The following is a 22,198-nucleotide window of genomic DNA, read 5'->3' as shown; positions in this document are numbered from 1 at the left end:
AATTTTACCGATTCATTACAAAGCTACAGCCGTACTTCTGTGTCCCGATTATTGCAGATACAGGCTTTATATGTAGAAGCAAATAATAACGAAATATTGGAGAATATGATGCCGTTTTGAAAAATCCAACTTATTACGTATATTAGGGTGTTCCAGAACGAAATCTATCAAAAAATCAACTTTTCAAGGTTTTTCTGATTACAAGTGTGATAATTACACATGTTTCCTTCAATTTTATTGGCACACGTTGTTCGGAGAAATTGTAGCAAACAAGTATAGCTTTCAATTTCTGCCAAAAGAATTAAGTTTTGACAAGTTTTAGTGTAGTTATGATTTTTTGAAGTTCAAAAATAGTCGAAAAACACAAAATTGATTTGATGCACCTCTTAATTTTAATGGATTTGGCTGAAATTTTGACCGGTTACTTCTTCTAGGATGCCAATCAAAATATGGGGGTGGACTTGAGAATCAGAGAACATTTTTGAAAAGCTGGACAGGACTAATGTAGATATATGTATAACAATATAGAGTACATAAAGTGTAATCAGAAAGACCTCACCTAGTTCCAGCGTAGCGTAGTCCACTGACTCTGAGCGTTGCACCGGTATTGGTCTGCTTGAAATCGGTCTCAATTATTTCTTCCGGATCCCGTCTCCGAAATCGAGAAAGCAATCGATAAGGAAACGGATTCGCTATAAGACACAGAGTTATATAGAACCAGCGCTTCGATTTTTCCTTCTAGCAGACAGCAGCACACAACACTCCATTACTAGCGAAGCTAACGTGGGATGGCGATAGTTGTGCAGTTTCACTGTGCATTTTTCTTAAATTTTCACAACCTTACAAAATATCGCACTTGACCCACTCCCACTGGGACCCGGTTCGGCGCACCAGAGAGTCACACTGACGATACTTTCTGCAATAATCCTCAGTCAAATCATTTTTTCACGGACACGCAAAAGTAATCGAGAAAACAATCACCGTTTACACATCTTCAAACGAAGACGGTTCTTACAAATTCCGAACAATTAAAAGTGCACAAATTGACAAAAGTGTTCACGGTTATCACCACTAAGTCACCGTGCATCATCACAGAAAAATAGTACCTCATTCATCCTTTTCGGTATCGTACGCGGGATTCTTCATCGGCCGAACCACTTTCACGAGAAGGCGAGGAAAAACGTGACAGCGGATCAAAAACACCCAACCGCGCCACTATAGGGTATCAGGCGGACAAAAATCAGAAAAGTGACTTTCACCAATGCTTGTTCTGAAATTTTCTATCAATAATAAATATAAAAACTAAGAGAAATCCAGAATTTCAAATTTCTAGCTGATGTAGTTACAAAGATATTGTGCATCAAAGTTAAATAAAGCTAAAAATTGATATTTCTTTGAATTCATGGGCAAACATACAAATAATAGATCTCGTACAAAAACCTTACGAGGAAAGAAGAGTTAATTGAGTAGAATTGGTAGTTTATATGTGTAATTGTTATAACGTCCATAAATGTAAACTAGTACATAGAAAATAATTTGGACCATTTTTTGGACATTTTTATGGGAATTTTAATGGTATTGTTCAATCCAAACATGGATTATATTGATATTTCTCAGCATAACACATTAAATCAAGATTTCTCGAAAGTCCTCCTAGGGATTATTTAAAAATTGGCCCAGAGGCGCAAAATGACCCCAGGATTCAAGCCATGAACTTAGTTTTGATGGACATTTTTATTTTATAATAACGGTCTGTGGGGGCACCGTGATGCTTATTGTGCCTAGGAATGAATGTTTAGGGGAGACTAATAAAATACTAATTGCTTAACGGAGCCTGTGGTGTACTAGGGCGCCCTCCACAGTGTTCTACCCTTACTACACTAACCGGAGCAATGGTGCAGTTGACCTTGTGTTTCTCCGAGATAATCAGCTATCCTTCTAAAGCCTCAAATGCGAGGCATAAAAAAGTGGAATTAATAGTATGTTTTTAATTTGCTTTAATTATCACCTAAATGGCAAATCAAAAATAAAAGAATAACTAATTTTATTGTTTTAACTTATTTTGTCTGAGTTCTTCATGAAGAGCTTAAAACAACATGTCAATAGCATAATATGATGTTTTATCAAAATATGCAATTCGCTTGTCATTCATCAAATTTGGAAGAATAACTACTTAATGTCTTATTTTACTATAATAACAAATTTTGCAATTGATGACATATTGTTGACCTCTTACGAGTTTGATGAACCATCGCATTGCGGTTTTGGCGCTTATTGAGAACAACATAATGACAAAGGTTGAATATAGGTTATTCTAATGGTAACTTTTGATATTTTTTGTGACAGGCAAATAACAACTGTTGATATTGTTTTGTTTTCAATAACTCAAAAATTGTATATTTTACAATTCTCAACCTTATTTTTTTTGTTCTTGGTTTACCATTGTAATGTCAAAATTTGTCATTGTTTAGTAATTTCATAGAACAATGTAAGTTATTATTTTTGCTCTTTTGTCACTTATTTCAAACAAACCAATAGCAAATTTTACCATTCAGTAACTAAATTTGATTTTAAATTTTATTTTCGGTTTGCAGTCATTTTAAATTAATGAAAATATTTAGTGTTAGAATAGTTTAAAATAGTAAACTATGAAAAGTAATTCTAGAGCTATATCATTAGTGCATGCATTTATAATTTGATATCAACGGAAACACATTACATTTTACGATTTTTCATTTTTCTTGAGCTGATAACAAAAACAGTTATCAATTTGCTATCATCGATAGCAGGAGTTGTATTCAATTTGCTGTCACATAAACATTTTTCTGTTCGCATTTTTGATGTTTTAACCGTTAAAACGGCCGTTAAACAACCTGAGCTATCAAAATTGGCATTATCACAACATCAAACTTAGTTTCCAATGTGCTATCAGACTTTACTCGGGCCTATTCATGTGAACTCACATGCCTGCCAATTTGGAATGTCTTCTACACAAAGTTGTATGCCTTTTCTAGAAAGTACATTTCTGAGGATGCTTCCGATCACATGCCGTTCAATGCCATATTGAAAGCTACCTTCAATGAGCTATAGGCTATTGCTTATGCGTTTTACAGTGCCCTTTTAAGGGTACAAAGTTTTGCAATTTTTTGACATAATGCCCATTTTCTATAAGCGTAATATCTGAGCTTCTACACAAGATATTTTAAATCTTGTTTTTTTCAGGGAAATGACGCATATGAATAGTGCTATCAGATAAAATATTCATGGTTGAAAATGAAAAAAAAATAGTACGTGTATTTTTTTTTAGCAAATTTTGATGGAAAATGCTCGACAAATAGATTATTTATCAGCATAAAAAGGGTTCTACCGTCAATATAACATTTATAACAACATTTCAAAAACCAATACGCTTCAAGAATGCCTAGAGGTGTATTGAAAAGACAAAAAAAATGAAAAAAATCAGAAGTCGAAAAAATATTACGAAAATATGATTTTTTTTGAGAATTTTCACAAAAAGGGTCATTTTTCAAAAATTGCCTTGACGGAAACTCGAAATATTTTTTTTAGAAAATCGAAATGTTCTACAAAAATGTTTCAAATTAGCAAAGGTTTAATTTAAGGGTTGAGCATCCCGACTTTTCGAACATCGATTTATTTTTTGGACAAAATGATACAGTACATTGAAGTGCATCTATCTATATATATAAAAATGCAGTGGCATACGTGGGACCGCGCATAACTTGCGAACGGAAGTTCCGCTTTTGGTCGTCTTAGTTTTGTTCTGTTAGTTTTCACCCAAGGAAAGTTTATGAGACAAAAAACATGGAGAAATTTGACAGTTGGAAACCCAGTAGGCAAGACAAAGTTTGCCGGGTACAGCTAGTTTTATATGGTTTCGTTGAAAAACATATGTAGTATTTCTGGATTCTTGCCCCTTGCTCGGGGGGTTCGGGACAAAAAGAAAAAGTAGACGCATCTTTTTAACTCCATATGATTGCTTTCTTCATGCTTCCCATTCCTACCTTCACACATGAATGGCGATGATTGGCACAAATGTGTCGTAGGGGTGACCTTTTAAGCGAGCGGGGGAAATGTGTTGCATTTTCCTTTGTTCCACCAGCACCAGTAAGATCGCCCCAGGGAGGAACAGGGGATACTCAAAATAATTGGGACAGGTAAAATTTTCGCTTTTCAAAAAATGTTCAACTCGCTGTAACTTTTAGAAAAGGGCATCAAATATTCTCAAATTTTTACTGTAAGTTCATCAACTAGTTGTGTATCAGTGGTTCCAATTTGGAAATGATCGGGCCATTCTACACGAAATTATAAAGATTCTAGAAAAAGGTATAATTATCCGATAGCCAACTTTGAGCTGTTATATCTCCGGATTCAATGAATCGAATGCAATGAAATTTTGATCATTTATGACTAATATAATGAACTTTGAAAAATAGTTGACTTAATTCGAAATTATTAATAAGAAAAAAAGTTATCGCGATTTCATTTATTCCATGTTTTTTCAGAAAATTTATCTATTTTTCATATGAATCCCAGTACTTTATCAATTTAATGAAGGCTATTTGGTTACTTTCCTTTGAAACATAAATATATTCAATTCAATTAGAGGAATTTTAATGAACTATAATTACTATCTCGAATTTTGAAACGATGATGAAGTTTTGAATAAATTGGTGTTATATTAGAAAAATAATCTAATCGAAGTAATTTTCTTTCGCGTGAAGAATTTTAAGTTTAGTCAAATGTTTTTAATAGCTCATTATATAAGTCATAAATGATCAAAATTTCATTGCATTGGGATCATTGTATCTGGAGATATAACAGCTCAAAGTTGGCTATCGGATAATTTTACCTTTTTCTAGAACCTTTATAACTTTGTGTAGAATGGCCCGATCTTTTCCAAATTTTGACCACTGATACACAACTAGTTGTTGAACAGTAAAAATTTGAGAATATTTGATGCCCTTTTCGAAAAGTTACAGCGAGTTGACATTTTTTGAAAAGTGAAAATTTTACCTGTCCCAGTTATTTTGAGTATCCTCTGTATGAGCCCAGGGCGCAAGATTGAGGTTGATGGAGGTCAGTAAGGTTGCTACCTACAGCTGGTAATACATACACAATAATGGTGAAGCCAAATGCTTAGCATGGACATTAGCATATGTATCAACACGAAAGCTATAGAGGAGAGTACAGTGAATGATGTAGCAATGCATAGATATGTGCATTACATAGGAGCTAATTTCGGAACAGGAAGAGTGAAACATAAATGGGAAGGAATTGCACTGATTTGTGTGAAAGCTTATTATATTTTAGAAGAAGTTTTTTTTGACTGCTAAACTTAAGATAGTATTTGACTTCAAGAAATTATTCTTCATCTACTTCTCCCTGGCGTTACGTCTCAACTGGGACATTGCCTGCTAATTCATATTTCTATTTTATCGAACGCCTGACCCTGTTATTCTTTTTCCTTGATAGGGCAGGAAGCTTCCTAAAACTAGTGTAGAACAGGCAATAGGTAGTGCAAAGATTAATGGCGTAAAGATAACCAATCTACCTCATTAATCTACATCAGAAAAAAAAACACACTGAGCAACATAGTTTTATATGAACATTTTATTTCCGAGGGCAAGTTTGGGAACTGAAAAAGAAGTTTTCCACATGTGGAAGTCTGAAGATGAAGTCCCAGAACTTGAGCCAGATACTTTTAGAATTGTGTGTGTGTGTGTGTGTGTGTAGCTTCACAGTTGTACGCTCATCAGAATAAGAAATAATGAAGTGTTTGTAAATTTAAATTCTTACATTGACTCCGAAGTGAAAAAAACTTGTTGCCTTTCACAACTTTATCGTTTTTTTTTGCTCCTGTGTTGAATATGTATATATTCCTCATAAAATTTGCATTCAGCTAATTGCAACCAATTACATTGTTGGTGTGCCTGCTCCCGGTACGCCATCAACAGTAGCAGCATGTGGCGATTTCATTAAAAATACATCTTCCACACGATGGAGCTTTTCCGATAGTAGTGTGGAGCCCGCGTTTTTTCGACAACTTCTCAGTATCACCGAATCAGTCCGCCAGAGTCGATTTCCCCGAATCACATTTCCATTAACGTCTAATTAGCTGCCGGCCTGCCCGTCGCGGGCTGAAATCTACTACAGCACGTGAAAATACTGGCCTCCCAGATGATAGCATCAGCAGGCGACTAAAAGCAGACTCACTCGCGGCAATTACAGCTATTTTAATTGTCGCTGCTGGTTTGTGTCTCCAGTCCAGTACCTAGCTAGTGGCGCCGAGACGGGGTGTGAGCCCTCTGATAACCTCTAGTAGGTATCATTACCATTGTCCTATTTCCACTTCAGACTTGGTGTCGACGCGGATTGCAAAGGCAGACCGACGACGGCGTCTGGTGTCGTGGATCTGTTGTTAGTTCCACTTCCCATAGCATTTCGTGTTCTTTGGCATTCAACTCGTGCACTATGAGCAAGAAAGAAGAATTTGGCGTCAACAGAATTCTCCTTAATTTTCTGTTTGAAATCTATTTGAACGGCTTTGGTCACATCAGATTTCAGTTCAATATGGAGAAGGGTGAGACAGTAACGATGCATTCACTAGCCCACGCAGACCAAATATACCACTACGTTTGCTCAAGCTCATGCAGATGTCGTTGTGGTTAAGGAAAGGCTCTTTGGCTGAGGTTCACGTTGATGTACGAATTGCCTTTTATTAGGCGTGAGGTGATCTATTGTGTTACTGTGGTTACTGTGAAGATGGCACTGTTGCAGATTTGAAGGCGTAATAGAATTATTATCTTGTGGTGTAAAGTTGGTAGTCCTGCCGAATATTCTAGATCTGGAGCCTAAAAATTCCATCTGATTTCTGTCGAGATATCCCCGTTTTTTGGACCACAGCTCCATCATATCCGCCGATCAGGCGGCAGTCAGTAGCAGTCGGATAAAGGCGCTACTAACTGGTTGACTGCAACTGAGACTTAGTGCGCATGTTTGATCTGACGTCACGCTACAACAACGCAAGCAAGCACCTTTGGTAAGGATTAGAAACATTGCGGAATGTGCTGTCGTCGTCGTCGTCACCTTGGAAACAAAAAATGACACAAGTCCAGGCATACACAATTATTGCTGTTGAGGATGGAGCCTTGTTTTTTTTTTAAGTTGGAGAGAGGCATAATTTGTTGATAAAAGTTTGCCTCGTGTCCTGCTTTTCCGTGGTTCAAGAAAGGAAGACGGTGAAATGCTACACGAACGCTGACACAAGTTCCAAAGAACTTTTGCAAACAGCATGAGGACAGTGTTGTCCAGAATATCTGCAACATAAAATTGATGAAATTTTCAAAACAATTTCTGTTGATAATACGAGGTGATTTCTGATGGAATAACAGATGGCAAGTTTTCAACTTAAATTCAAAATATATCAAGAATCAAGAATCAAGAATCACGAATCAAGAATCAAGAATCAAGAATCAAGAATCAAGAATCAAGAATCAAGAATCAAGAATCAAGAATAAAGAATCAAGAATCAAGAATCAAGAATCAAGAATCAAGAATCAAGAATCACGAATCAAGAATCAAGAATCAAGAATCAAGAATCAAGAATCCAGAATCCAGAATCCAGAATCCAGAATCCAGAATCCAGAATCCAGAATCCAGAATCCAGAATCCAGAATCCAGAATCCAGAATCCAGAATCCAGAATCCAGAATCCAGAATCCAGAATCCAGAATCCAGAATCCAGAATCCAGAATCCAGAATCCAGAATCCAGAATCCAGAATCCAGAATCCAGAATCCAGAATCCAGAATCCAGAATCCAGAATCCAGAATCCAGAATCCAGAATCCAGAATCCAGAATCCAGAATCCAGAATCCAGAATCCAGAATCCAGAATCCAGAATCCAGAATCCAGAATCCAGAATCCAGAATCCAGAATCCAGAATCCAGAATCCAGAATCCAGAATCCAGAATCCAGAATCCAGAATCCAGAATCCAGAATCCAGAATCCAGAATCCAGAATCCAGAATCCAGAATCCAGAATCCAGAATCCAGAATCCAGAATCCAGAATCCAGAATCCAGAATCCAGAATCCAGAATCCAGAATCCAGAATCCAGAATCCAGAATCCAGAATCCAGAATCCAGAATCCAGAATCCAGAATCCAGAATCCAGAATCCAGAATCCAGAATCCAGAATCCAGAATCCAGAATCCAGAATCCAGAATCCAGAATCCAGAATCATGAATGCTTTTTCGCAGCTATCTGAAGTTTGTTTATAGAACTTTTGAAAGAATATCTCTTGTGGCGTATCAGGGGTTTGCCTAGGATGGCTTTCCCCACTCTCTCAGCAATTTCTAACTTAAAGCAGTGGTATCTTCGAGGATACTCCAAGTTACTGTCCCCCGAGGTTACTCCAAGTAAGATACCCCTGAAAATTCTCCAAGTACTCTGGAAAAGCTTCCACGGATTTCCTCAAGTCTTTAAAAGAAATCTTTCAGAAAAACGTCCACGGATTCCTCCAGGAATGCTTTCAGTGATTTCTTCCGAAAACAAAAATTCAGAATTCCCTCAGAAATTCTTCTTAAGAAATTTTATTATATTCCTGGGATTCCTGGGAAAAACGAAAATTTAGGATTTCTTCAGAAATTCTTCTTGAAAAAATTTATTCCTCCAGGCATTTTTCCTAAGATTCCTTTAGAAATTCCTCTTCCTTCTTTTAGATATTCCCCAGGAGATCCCCTGCATAAATTTGTCCAAGGATTCCTTTAAGAGATCTTCCAAAGATTCCTTCCAATATTTCTCCATGAATTTCTTCAGAAATTATTCCAGAAATTCTGTCTTTAAATTTACCCAGGTTTTTTTTTGTTCAGAAGCTCCTTCGGATTTTTTTCAGAAATCCTTACAAATACTTTAAAAATTCCTACACAATTTTATTCATATATTCTCAAAAAAAATCTCCAAAAATCTTTTCGAAACTCCACCAGGAATTACTTCAAAAATTCTTCAAGGTATTCGTTAAGAAAATTCTGTCATAAACTATTTCAGTGATTTCAGGGATACATTCCTTCGAAGGGTCTTGCATTATTTCTTTCACAGATTCAGGCAAAAAATCGTCCAGAGATTCCTTCAGGATCCACACATTCCTCCACGTATTTCTCCAGAAAGCTCTCTAAGAATATATCCATGTATTCTTTAACGGATTTATTTTGATTATTTTCTGTGAATTTCTACAGAAATTCCTTAGAAATATCTCAAGATTTTTTCCAACAGGTGTTCCTACATGAATTCTTACAGTAAAACGTCCACAGATTTTTCCAGGAATACTTTCAAAAAGTCCTCCAAGAATATTACCAAAAAGTTTCTTCCGGAATTTTCCTAAAGATTCTTCAATATTTTTCCCAAGAATTTCGTCAAAGATTTCACGAGGAGTTTTACCAAGTATTCTTTTTAAACTCACCTTTGCTTGAGATTTTTCAGATATTCTTCTAGAGATTCATTTAAGAGTTCTTCTCAAAATTTCGACATGCATTCTACTGGAGACTTCTTCAGAAGTTCATTCAAGAATTCTTTTAGAAATACCAGCTGGAATGTCTTTTTGAAATTATTTCAGGAATTCCTTCAATTTTCTGCAGGAAACATTTTGGATGTTCCTCCAGGGATTTTATTTTTCAGAAATCTTTTCAAAAATTGCACAAAACATTACTGGAAGAATTCTTAAAAAAAAACTCCTGAAGGAACTTCTAAACAAATCCCTGAAGGATTGGCCGTAGGAATCCATTAAAATCCCCTGCCAACATTTTTGGAGATTCATAGAAGAATTTTCTGAATTTTTTTTAGAGGGTTTACTGGACAAAAAATTCTTAAATGATTTCAGGTAGAATACCTGGAGTAATTTCTCAAGATACGTCCTATATTCCAATAGAAAAAAATGACAAACTTGTGGAAGAACTCTAGAAGAAGTTCCTAGGAATAATTGCTTGGAACTAGAGGGGAAGTCTGTGGGGATCTCTTAAAAATGGAACTCTGGGGATACATGTGAAAAAAAATTTAAACATGTGTTGTACAGTTTCTGAAGGAGTTAGTACTGGAGGAATTCTTTGGATAATCACTGAAGATATTTCAGGAAAACCTATGGAGGAACTTCCAGATGAATTTCCGGATATTTTTTTCTAGAGAAATTTATTTTAAAAATCAGAGAACCCTTGAAGACATTTATCACAATGTTTTTTATTTTTTATTTGTGAATTTTGACTAAAGCTAATTCTTCACATAATATATCACAACTAAGAAAATATTTAATCAATAATAGTAAACCGTAATACTGAGTTCCTGGGAAAATTCTGAATTTTTAAAGGAAAGCCTTAGAGGAATTTCTGAAAGAATCTCCGAATCTCTGTGAATAAACTATTCTTCTGGAATAGCATCTTTTGAAGAAAACTTTGTAGGAATTCTTGGTGTAACGCAAAAGATATTTTCCAAGAAGGTTTTTTTTGAGAAATTTCCAAAAGTGTTCCTGGAGAATTTTCAAAGAAAAACTTATGGAGGAAATTTTGGTAATGTTTCTGGTAAAGTATGAATTTCTTCAGATATGTTTTAAGGGACCAGGCTTTATTAGATCTTTTCTGTTTGAGAGCACCACAACCCCACGAACTACAACCCTGTTACCCTCGCAAGCAATCGAAGCGCAGCTCAAGTAAACCCAGCATTTATCACACTTCCAATGTTCAACGGTGGTGATACGATCGGCTACCTACCGGCTCGGAGAACCGCAAACTAGCTACCTGCTCTCAGCCATACGAAACTGCAGGTCAAGCGCCATCGGTGGTCATCGTCATCATCATCACCATCATCGGAGGCTCCTGTGCAACGGGAGTGATAAGGAGGCAACATAAGCCTGATAAGAGCGGTGAGAGTTCTCTTGCCAGCGATAACATCGCATCTCATCTCCGGAGGGCAGACTGGCTGAACGAGCCGGACCGAACTTCAGTGCAGATCAACCAGACAACCGGACAGCATGGGCGGTAGACCCACGGTCATTTTTAATTCGTTAGTTTTTAAGTTGTGTTAGTGCATAATGTTAAGTCCAAATTAAAGTAGTGTCTAAGTCAAATAAACCGGTTTTTGCATGGTACCGAATGTTTTAAAATAAATGTAGTTTTTTAAAACCAACCGCCGCGAGTTGTAGTGCAAATGATAAAACCTACCAATTCGAAGAAACCACCCAATTGAAGACACTATGGTGCACGGACTTTCTGTGTGATTGGAGAAAATTTCATCATCCGATGTTGGGGGCTGGAATCAACCCAACTATCCACTGCTGAGCTAAACCCAAGGTAATTGGCCCGTCCCCCTTCATTTTCCATGCACTAGAAATGGAGGCGCTGCTATTTGGAAACTTTGTGATGCTTTGATTTTACCATGACACTGATCAAAAGTAGTCTTCGCAGTTTCGCCAACATTCTGTTCAGAGATCGTTTTGCCTTTCTCGTACACCAAAGTGTGAGGGGCTATATGAACTGCCAAAAAAGTTTCGAAAGAAGGCTCGAAGAGACAAATCTTACATACCAATCAACTCAATTCAACGAATTGACATGATGTCTGCATGTGTATCTATGAATGGCTGTGTACAGACAAAGTGACTCACTTTTAAGGCATTTTCCATTCGCCAATTAAAAAAAAAATGAAAAACATGACGAAAAATCCTTTTAAATTCAAAATTTTAGCCTAAAAGATTCATTATATCTGAAGAAGATGATATCATAACCTTAAATTCTTGTTATTTTTTGCTCTTAGTTGTGATGGTCGTTGCAAATAAATTTCGTTCCACATATACTCAAAAAACCTAACCAGTACTGTAGTCACCGACATCGAGAGCATGGAGCCAGTGGCAACAGAAAATTCTTTTTGATTGTTGGTTTACACAACAACCACCTCTGGCGAACGAGTGGTGCTGCTATGTCCCGGAATGACGACTTTCGTGAACTTTCTCGGCTCTTGGTCGAAGAAATTTCCTCAGCTGTCTTCGAGCTTAAACGTTGTTGTTGTTTGCTGCTGCATTGAATCGGGAACTTGCAATCAGGATAGGTTTCACATAAGCAAAGGACTTTTACGTCAGCTCTACTCTCATATGCACAGGGGCCGTTCATAAACCACGTAGACTTCTTGGGTTTCTGGCCAAAGTCTTTGCTCCATACAAATATCAAAATTTTTGTATGGACAAAAGTCTATAAGGGGAAGGGGGGGTTTCTGAGATGTCCCAATTTTGGTCTACGTGATTTATGAGCAGCCCCACACTTGCTTAAGCGGATAAATCTGTATTCACAACGTCTTCCCGGGTGGAAAGTGATATCGAATCCAGGTGTTGATTTGATATTGTGACTTTTTCCTATCCTACGTTTTCCACGAATTAGTCAGGGTACATATAAGAATGTACATTATTTTAAGCAATTCAGCCCATAATTTTTATTTTAGACAAATCGTTTCAGTGTCATTATGGCCTACTTTTCTGTACTGTTTCATTATGCAACTGATGTGAGATTCATTATGAAAAGAATTCCATTACACATTGTCCCTCTTTTAATATTACTGTAGCTCATGACAATTTACCATTTTCTATCACTCGGCATTCGTTTGCTCATCTTTCATATTAGTCATCCAATTAGGAATCCCTTGAATATCCTTTTCCTTACATACTCACATGTAATGCAGAAATTCCTATGATAATCACAGTACTAACAGTTGTTTGTTCGACTTTTCTCTTTTCCCTTCGTTACAGATTCATCATCACCATAGTGGATAGGCGAAGATAGATGCGTCATTTTCGACATGGCGCCGTGTATATTACTGTGATCTGTGGCACGAGATTCATGAGCCCCATGTAAGTATTATACCTAGCTGCGTGTGCGTTGTTTACTTTGTTGCGAAAGGGGGTAAATTAGATAGCTGGTTATTATATTGACCAAGAAGGGCTATGTGTAACTTCTAGGAGAGGTAAACGTGCCTATTTCATTCAAGCAGAATTCGAGAAAATTTCCTGTGTTGCAAACATATTTAGAGTTTAAGGATTCGGTTTTAGAAAACGGTGAATTAGACAAAGGTAGATTTCCGTGTGCATTGCATTCATTTTAAATATTATTTTTCTGGTATAGAGTTTTTTGGTTTCGTTGGTAAAATTTTCAGGTTCGTAGTAAAAGTTGGTAAAATTTTCAGGTACCTTTAGAGAAATTAAAAGCTAATTTAATAATTTTAAACAAAATTTTTTTTTTGTTAAAATTATGTAATTTTGAATAAAATACCAGAGGAATATCAGAGGAACTTAAGGGGATGTCAGGGGCGTTTCATTTGAGCCTCAGTAAAGTTCCAGGGAGTCTCATTGGCGCTTCAGGAGGACCCTCATTAAAAGGTACCTGAAACACCCCTAAGACGACCCTGAAAACCCCTTGAAGCGACCCTGAGATGTCTCGAAACGCCCTTGAAACCTTCATGATCTAATTGAAACGCTTTTGAAATGCTTGTAATCAATTGTAATTGAAATGCCCCTGGAGCCAGTTTGAACGCCTCTAAAAGGCTCTAGCAGTTCCCAGAAGCCCATTGAAGCACCCCTGAAACGCTATGAAACGTACCTGAAACCTCCCGTAACGCCGTTAAAACTTTCTTGAAACCTCCTGAAACTCCCTGGAATGCCATGTCAACACCACTAAAACTCTCGTAACGCCATTTAATGGCTCCTGAAACCTCCGTTGCTTTAATGTCCTTTAATTAATTTATTTATTAAATAAAAAAATAATATCACTTAAATAATATTGACTAAACCCCCGAACTACTACTTATACGTCTGTGAAATCCCCGTAACCCCATCGAAATACTCCCGAAACATCTTGAAACAAATAATTCCGAAACCCTCTGAATCCTTCTGAAATGCCTCAAAACGCCCCTGAAACCACTTGAAACGATTTAAAAAGGCTACCCACACGACTACCTCCACCCTCTCAGTTATATGTACCCCCTTGAAACCTTTTTTAATGCCCCTGAAATGCCATGAATTGCCTTTAAATATATCACTATCATATTGGAACGCCCTAGAAACATTCCTGGAACCCCCTCTAACGCCCCTGAAAACCTCTTGAAGCGCCCCTGAAACCTCTTCGGAATGTCCATAAATGTGCCTTAAAACTCTATTAAACGCCCCTGAAGTACCTTGGAACGCTTCTGAAGCCTCCGTAATACTATTGAAACGCCCATTAAGCCCCTTGAAACCCCTTGTTGAGTGAGTATCCAAGAGATTTTAAGGTGTGTAAGTTATGCGGGATTTAGGAGGCTTTTGAGGTGGTTTCAGGGGGATTTCAGGGACTTTTCAGGGTGCTACAGGTGGCTTTAGAGAAGTTCTTGGGGGCTTTTAGAAGGGCATCAAAGGGATTCAGAAGAGGTTTAGAAAGGGTTGCAAGGCATTTCAGCGGTTCAGTAGGTGCCCCAGGAGAAGTTGAGTGAGTTGCAAGTAGTTTTAGAGGATTGCGAAGGGCTTCAAGAGGACTTCGAAGACATTTTTAAGCATTTCAGGGGAATTTCTGTAGGCTTCGGGGAGTTTTAGGAGGATTCTTGGGAGTTTTAGGGAGCTTCACAGGTTTTTAGATTAGCTCCAGGTGGGTTTAAAAGGGGTTACAAATGCGTTTCACGGAGCTTCAGAAGGGCTTCAACAACGGTTTTTCCGTAAGTTTCAAGAGGTTCATGTAATGATATGTAAATTAACAAAATAATAACACATTCTACACATTTCACAATTATTGTTTATCATGAGCTTCTCTGTAATGAAATTTAAATAGACCAGTAGATGACTAGAGGCATCACAAACATTAGACATACAAAAAAACACATATAAAACAGATCTCATTACCCCAATTAGCTTTAGGGAGAGCTTTGGGAAATATCATGTGGAGTTTTTAAGCATTTCCAAGGCATATTGAGGCATATCATGAAGATTTTGGGAAGCTTAGGAGGCTTCCGGACTTTCAGATGAGTTACAAGGGAGTGTCAGGGTGATTTCCAGAGGCGTTAAAATGCGTTCCAAGACATTTCAATGAGTTTCATGGCGCTTTAGTGGGTTTTAGAGAAAATTATGGATTTGGAAATTTCTGGCTTTCAGAGGCGCTTAATGGCGTTTCATGCGAGGGGTGGGGGGAACTGGTATCTAAAGGGTTTTAGGGAGCTTTGAGGGTTTCTCAGGCTCCCAGTTGAGCTTCAAGGCGGTTCAACTCGTAAACACCCGGGACGATCTATTTTTGACAGAAATGCAATATCTTCTTTGTTTTAAAACATTTTCCCTGATTTTTTTTATAATCATGGGGAATAGTTGGGCTAAGAAGTGCATGGTACCTCCCCCCTTTTGCTGGTAGCCGAAAATACGGGGCTTTTTGTATATTTTATAAATTCTACATGTTTTTGCCCAAATTTCCTCATTTTGCTAATCATCAATAGGTTTCACTGATCCTTGACATGCAAAGTATTACTACCAGGGATAGGGTGCGACTCAAAACTCTTTGCGTGCTGCACACTCTGCTACGAGACAGCACAACAAACTAGAAGGAGACGAGTACGCGCAATCGGTTGTGTGTTGCTCGCTTGCTTTGCCGCGCGCTGGAGCTCTCCTGTCTCTCACGCTGCACTCTCTCGGTGCTTGTCTCCGTACTTTGCACTTGGCTTGATACTACGCATGATTGCAAAAATTTCGAATCAAACGACCCATCACTTGTCAACCCTTGACGAGCTTAACAACTTTGCCGAAAACACAAACTCTTCAATTAATTTATTAATTGATTTTTTCTGTTTGGAGACAAGCGCAGTCCCAAGCACCGTGCATTACTCCCTGCGCCGTAGAGCTAGTGCTGCGATTGTCTCTCGCACAATTACGAAAGCTCTCACTCATACGTCTCTTGTCTCTCGGCAAAACGGGAGACGAGCACTTGCGATTGTGTGAAGCACACCCTTTTTTCGCACCGCACGGTGCATGCCGCCAATCCCTGATTACTACTCATCATAATCTGTTGAAGTTTTGATCCCAGAGCTATTTTAAGGCCTCCAAAGTACTCCGAAGTTTATGTCACAAATCCAAAATGCTATACCAATTTTTATACACGATGAATCATCACAGAACATAGTCTACGGTACTCAGAAAGCCTCAAAGCACTCCTAGAAAACTCATGAAATACAAATGGCCTCCAAAACATTTTGAAGTTTGGTTTACGATGTCTACATACTGTATCATGCTTAAATTGTAAAACATATTCGTGGAATGTAGTCTATACTGCCGATGGAGCCTCAATGCACAATTATAATGTTTTTGGAACATTCATGACATATTTCAGGCTTTCCAAACTGTTCTGGAATTAGTACCTACAAGGTCTACAGGCTCTACTCTTGTTTCTGTTCACTCTATCAGCTTAATTCTTTGACGATTGTGTCTGTTGCACCTCATAATATTACGAGTATCTCTAGGTGTTGCTGTTTGGGTGTCCATTGGTTTACAAATGGACCCAATGTATTTTGAAGAATGGGTCGCAATATCTGTAAATCTTAGAATATATTAATTGTAGCGAATGCTCGCGGAATATAATCTACGCTACTCTTTGAGCCACAGAGAACAATTCTGATAATTTAGCAATATTCACTTGGTGATCTTGGTCATTGGCGGAGGCAAAGAGGGGCAAGGGGGGGCACTTGACCCCCCTAACTCTAAATTTCCGTTTAAATTTCACTAGATACGCCAAAAAATGTTTCAGAAAAATTCACTTCACTTCACTGAACTGAACTGAAGATATTTATATATAGGGACTCAGACGTTCTTTGAACTTATTCGGGTAAGGCATGTTTCTCTAGCGATAGCATGAAAGGGTAATAGCAGTTTCACTCTTTCGCGTTGGCATTTGATTGAGAACACTATAACAGACGTTTTAAGGTTGGAGTATGATTTCTTTTGAGTTGAACTTTGCCTACTATTTGGCGTTTTCTTATCAGGTTTTTGCTGCACTCTAGGCCATGCTGCATTTCAGATGAAGCATTCACCAGCATTGTGCAAAAAATAAAAACGTTTTTTTGCTCAAAATCATAAAACCGATCATGCTACTGTATTTCTTTCACTATTCAATGCACTGTTAATAAGAGAATAATAATAAGAGAAGAAAAATTCCAGTTGTGAATTAGGAAGTTTCTTTCAATTGGTTAACAATTACTTTGCCGATAGTTCAACATTAAAAACAAATCGATGTCCAAAATCATGTAACTTGCATCTAACATTTGGCTACCGTAAAACAGGATATCTTTGATAATGCGGAAAACGTTGATTGTGCAGGAGGTATTGTATTTCTTATAACATAGATTATGTAAATCAGTTAAGCAAAAAGCATACGAAGCTCAAAATAATACATATGAAGAGCCGTCTCAGAGGTATTTTGATGCAAACCAAGTTTATATGAAACTTTTTAGACAAAAAAAATGTAGATATTTTTGTCATTTATCAACGCCTTTTAACAATCTGCTCTAAAACTGCTTTTTGAGTATTTTTTCAAAGAATGGCCACTTATTCTCGGTAGATCAAGCATAGTAAAATTCAAATACGTCCCTGAATCTCTTAGCGAAGCGTGTTTTACGAATTGAAAGCAATTTTGTAAATTGGAACAGAAACCCCCATACACCGATAAATGCCTAAAAGTATGCAATGCCCTTGGATTTTCATCTAGTTTAAACTGTTGTGTTCAAAATGTGTTACAAAATCCAATCAATCAGAACTTACTATGCGTAGCATGATCAAATGTTTATGAACTGTAAACATTATATTGTTTCTCAGATAATGGTTCTTGATAGCTAAATTCACCGAGTTTTAATCAGTACTTCGCAAACGTACATAAGTATACAGCGAAAAATGAAATTATCTGGACAGGCAACATTTTGTCATTTAAAATAAGGTCAACTATTTGTAACTTTTCATTAAGTGCATCAAAAAATCACAAATTTGTACTGTAAGTTGATCATCTAGTCCACGGGTTCCCAACCGGTGGTCCACGGCCCCCTGGGGGCCGTGAAGCCAGTCTAGGGGGGCCGCGATGTTACCAAGAAACTGTTAAATTTTTATTCTATTTTGTGTAAATTATACCAATTTTTAATTTTGCATACCGCCATCCCCAAAAGCCACAACTTGAACAACAAATGTTCAGTACACAACGCCTTCAGAAGAAAAAATTTTCGGCTGCGCCGCTATTTTTCAGCTTTAACTCAAATTGAATATTCATGACATAATTTTTACGAAATGTGAGTGTCGAATAAAAAAAAGTATCATTGATCGTCGAAAATCCCTCAATCCCTAAATTTCTGGCTACGTCACTGAACGAAAAAAAACTCGGTTTCGTTCATTTAAATCATATTGTTTTACTTCAAAAAAATTTGATTGGGCCGCAGATGTTTTGACAATTCTTGAAGGGTCGCCACCTCAAAAAGGTTGGGAAGATTTTGAAGTAAATTCTTAATTTTTAATCGTGTCTTCAACTTAAATCAATAGAAAGGATCTGATTGATCCAATTATCGATATTTAGAAGAATGTGTTCTTTTTAGTTCTTCGGAACAAGACATAAAGCACAGTGCCTGTCCAAATTACATACATGTCCATTGTCAAAATTATATTTTTTACCCTATTCCTCCAAGAATTTCTCCTGGAACTTTTAAGAAATTATTTCAATGATTGCTTCAGAAATTAGTACATGTATTACTTCAGAAATTTCTGAAGGAATTCTTTCAGGGATTCTATTAAAGTATCCTCCAGCAATTTTTCTCCAGGATTATTTCGATTGATTCTTGTTGGAATTCCTCAAGGGGTTTCTCAAGGAATTCCTTCAGTTATTCCTCCAGAGATTTCTCAAAAATGCCGTTCCGGCAGACATTTCTTTACAGTTTCTTGTAGGATTACACCTAGAAATTCCATCAGAACTATCTCTAGAGATTTCTGCAGGAGACCGTTCACAGATTCTTTCAGCGATTCCTATATGAATTTTTCTATGGAGATTTTTTTTCTCCAGAGATTCTTTCAGGTATTCGGGTGGGCCGGGATGGTTGGGGGGTGGATTGATACCATCAAGAATTGCTCCAGAGATTCCCTCAGGCATTTCTTCCAAAATTCCTCCAGGAGTTATTTTTCTAGCAGTTCCTCGAGGGATTTCTCCAAAGTTTCTTTAGGTATTCATACAAAGACTGCTTCATAAATTCATCTTAGAATTTATTCAGACCTTTCTTCAGGAAATTTTACAGGAGTTTTTACAGGGCCTTATTCCTTGGCATTTGTTCAAGGAATATTTCTAGGAGTAGCTGCAGAGGGTTCTTCAGTTCTTCCAGGCATTTTTTAGAGTTTCCTTCAAAATATTCTTTACCTTCAGAAACTTTCATAGCGATTCCTTTAAGAATTCTACTAGAGCTTTTGTGTTCAAAAATTTCAGCAGGATTTTCACACATATCTAGAGAAATTGTACAAGAAATTCTTCAAAGCATTTCTCCTGAGGTATTTCCACAAGTTCTTTCAGGAATTACTTCAGAAATTTCTCCAGGGATTTCTTCAGAAATCCATCAAAAATGTCCTTTTTGGAGGAAATTCCTCCAGAAATTCCTTAAGAAATATCTTCAGAAATTTCTTCATAAACTCCACCAAGAGTGTTTCCTTGGAATTATTTCCAGAATTCCTCCAGAAGTTTATCATGATTTTTTTTAGGAATTCCTTTAAAGATATCTCAGGGAACTCCTTCAGGTCCCCCAACGATTATTTCAAGAATTTTTGTCCTTTCATATTTTTTTTCTATATTTTCTTCTAGGAATCTCCACAGGTATCTTCTGGAGTTCTTTCATGGATTCAGAAAATCCTTAAGCGGGTTTCCTTAAGAAATTCTAGAACTCCTCCAGTATTTTTTTTTTTGTGAAATTTCTGGATGAACTGCTGATAAAACATCTCTGGAGGAATCTTTGTATGAGTCACAGGAGATATTTCTGATGGAATCGGAGGAACAATTTTAGAAAGAACCATTGTAGGGTTTTCTACAAGAATCCCTGAAGGAATTTCTCAAGGATATGCTGGAGGAACTCTTGGAGGAATTTCCGCAGGATTTTAAAGGTATTTCTAGGAGGTATTTCTAGGAGAATTTTACGAAGAAAATCCAAGGAACAACTTTTACTGATATTCCTAAAAAAATCCTTAAAAAACTGAAAGAGTCTCTGGAGATATTTCTGAAAAAATCCCTGAAGAAATTTCAAAAGGAATCCATGGAGGAATTACTAAGAGAATGCATGAAGTAATTTTTGAAAAAATGTCCAGTCTAATTCCAGTAAAAATCCCTGAAGGTATTTTTGAAGGAATTCCAGGAAAAGTCCTGAATGAATCTCAGGAGGAATATCTGAAGAAATTTCTGAAGGAATAACAAGGAAAACTTCCTGGAAAACGCTTGGTGGAACATCAAAAAAAAAAATTATTGAGAAACTCTAGAAGAATTCTTGAAGAAATCCTTCAATAGAATACCAGAAGGATTTTTTTAATATTCCTGGAGAAATCCGAAAAATCTCATGAAAAATTTCCAATTGAATTTCTGTAGTAATGGCTAGTAAATATTTCAGGAAATTTTCTGAATCCGTGGAAAATTTTGAAACTAATGTTCTGCCCGACAACAACTCAGCAGCGCGAGACTCGGACGTAGTCACAGGGTCGGCGCGCTACCGGGCAACCGGAGGGGCTTCGCGGATCTATAAGGGCGCTCAAGGATTTAAATAATTAACACTAAAGCGGTTCGAATCTACGGTGTATTCTGGTGTTCTGTTGTTTGGGTCACTGGTTCACTGCACGTACCTTCTTTGGCTGCAAACCTGCGAGCGCTCGCGACGGGGCTGCTGTTCCAGCGATGGCTGACCAGGCTCGTTGTAGTCCACCGGCAAGATGGTGGAGCAGCTACCGATGATCTTTGGAAACCCGAACTTACAATGGCGTTGGAGATGGACTGGAATGGCGGTTTGTGGAGTTGGTTCTAGACTACAGGCGCTTCCTTCAAACGTAGTCGGTCGACGACGGCAAGGCCGCCCTCTGTCGAACCGAGAAGGGAATCTCTCCTTGGTAATTAGGGCTTTTGCCCGAGAGCTAGTTCCTCCTTAGCGTTTATGGCCCGAAGCCAGAGGAACAGTGTCGGTCCTTTACGATTAGATTTGGGCACCTTACGGCAACCCAGATCGTGGCGTGCACTGGCGGTCCTTCGACGCGCCAATCAGAAGGCTAGTTATAAAAACGGTACAAAAAAGGTCTTATTGCAGGACATTCCAGGATCAGTCTCGATCTATCTGGTATTGGAGGGTCTAGTTACCTGAATTCGGGATAACCTTGGCACACCTCACTATTGGCCTTACTATTGGCTTTGTTCACTCCACTATTTAACTTTAGCACGTCTGATCTACACGCTCGCCTGTTTCAAAGTGGACGATGGCCGCCCCCCGAAAGTCCTTCGAACCATTCAGCCATCTCATTGGTTTCGTGACGTCATTAACTGTGACTTGATTCACGCCATGTTTAGCTGTAGAACATGTTTGCAGCCCAGTGGTTTTCTAATCGCTGAAGTATGTGAACCTACCTAAATCCTCGACTAACATGGCGCATATTTAAAAAACTTATTTGAACCTTGTAACAACGGTTACAATTTTCTAGAAGTATCCTTGGAGGAAACGCTGGAAGAATTTCTGAAGAAATATACAGAGGAAAACTACTGGAACACAAGAATCTCTGTATGAATTTCTGTAGGAATCTCTGGATCAATTCCCGCTAGATTCACTGGAGTTAATAATGCAAGAATTTCTGCGGGAATTCTTTCTAAAGCAATCCATGGAATAATTTCGAATGGAATCCATGAAAGGATTTATAGAAGAGTTCTTTGTTTTTAGCTCTTAATTGCTGGATGAATCTTTTGGAATTTTAGAAACATTTCTGAATGAATCTATGGATTTACTAAAGGAATCCCTGAAATAATTCTTACCGGAATTCTCAGAGAAATCTCAAAAGGAATCCCTGGCATAATTTCCAATGATTTCATTTCTAAAGGAATCACTGGAGAAATTTCTGAAGAAAACCATGCAGAATTTTCTGAAGGAATCAATGGAGGAATTTTTGAAGAAATTCGTGAAT

At 37.6% G+C, this 22,198-nt stretch overlaps 1 protein-coding gene across 50 annotated transcripts in view; it reads left to right on the top strand.

Moving 5' to 3' along the window:
* Window positions 1-22,198, top strand: part of LOC109421922 (sodium channel protein para) — a 521,170-nt gene that overhangs the window by 133,019 nt on the left and 365,953 nt on the right. For all 50 annotated transcript variants that reach the window (XM_062855155.1, XM_062855169.1, XM_062855173.1 and 47 more), the window contains exon 3: window positions 12,794-12,895. The gene's annotated coding sequence lies outside the window, so the exon portion shown is untranslated. The remainder of the gene's footprint in view (window positions 1-12,793; window positions 12,896-22,198) is intronic.

This window comes from Aedes albopictus, chromosome 3 (genome assembly GCF_035046485.1).
Source record: "Aedes albopictus strain Foshan chromosome 3, AalbF5, whole genome shotgun sequence".
NCBI classification, from domain to species: domain Eukaryota; kingdom Metazoa; phylum Arthropoda; class Insecta; order Diptera; family Culicidae; genus Aedes; species Aedes albopictus.
Note: the sequence above shows the minus strand (reverse complement) of the source record. Positions and strands in the feature narration are given on the sequence as shown.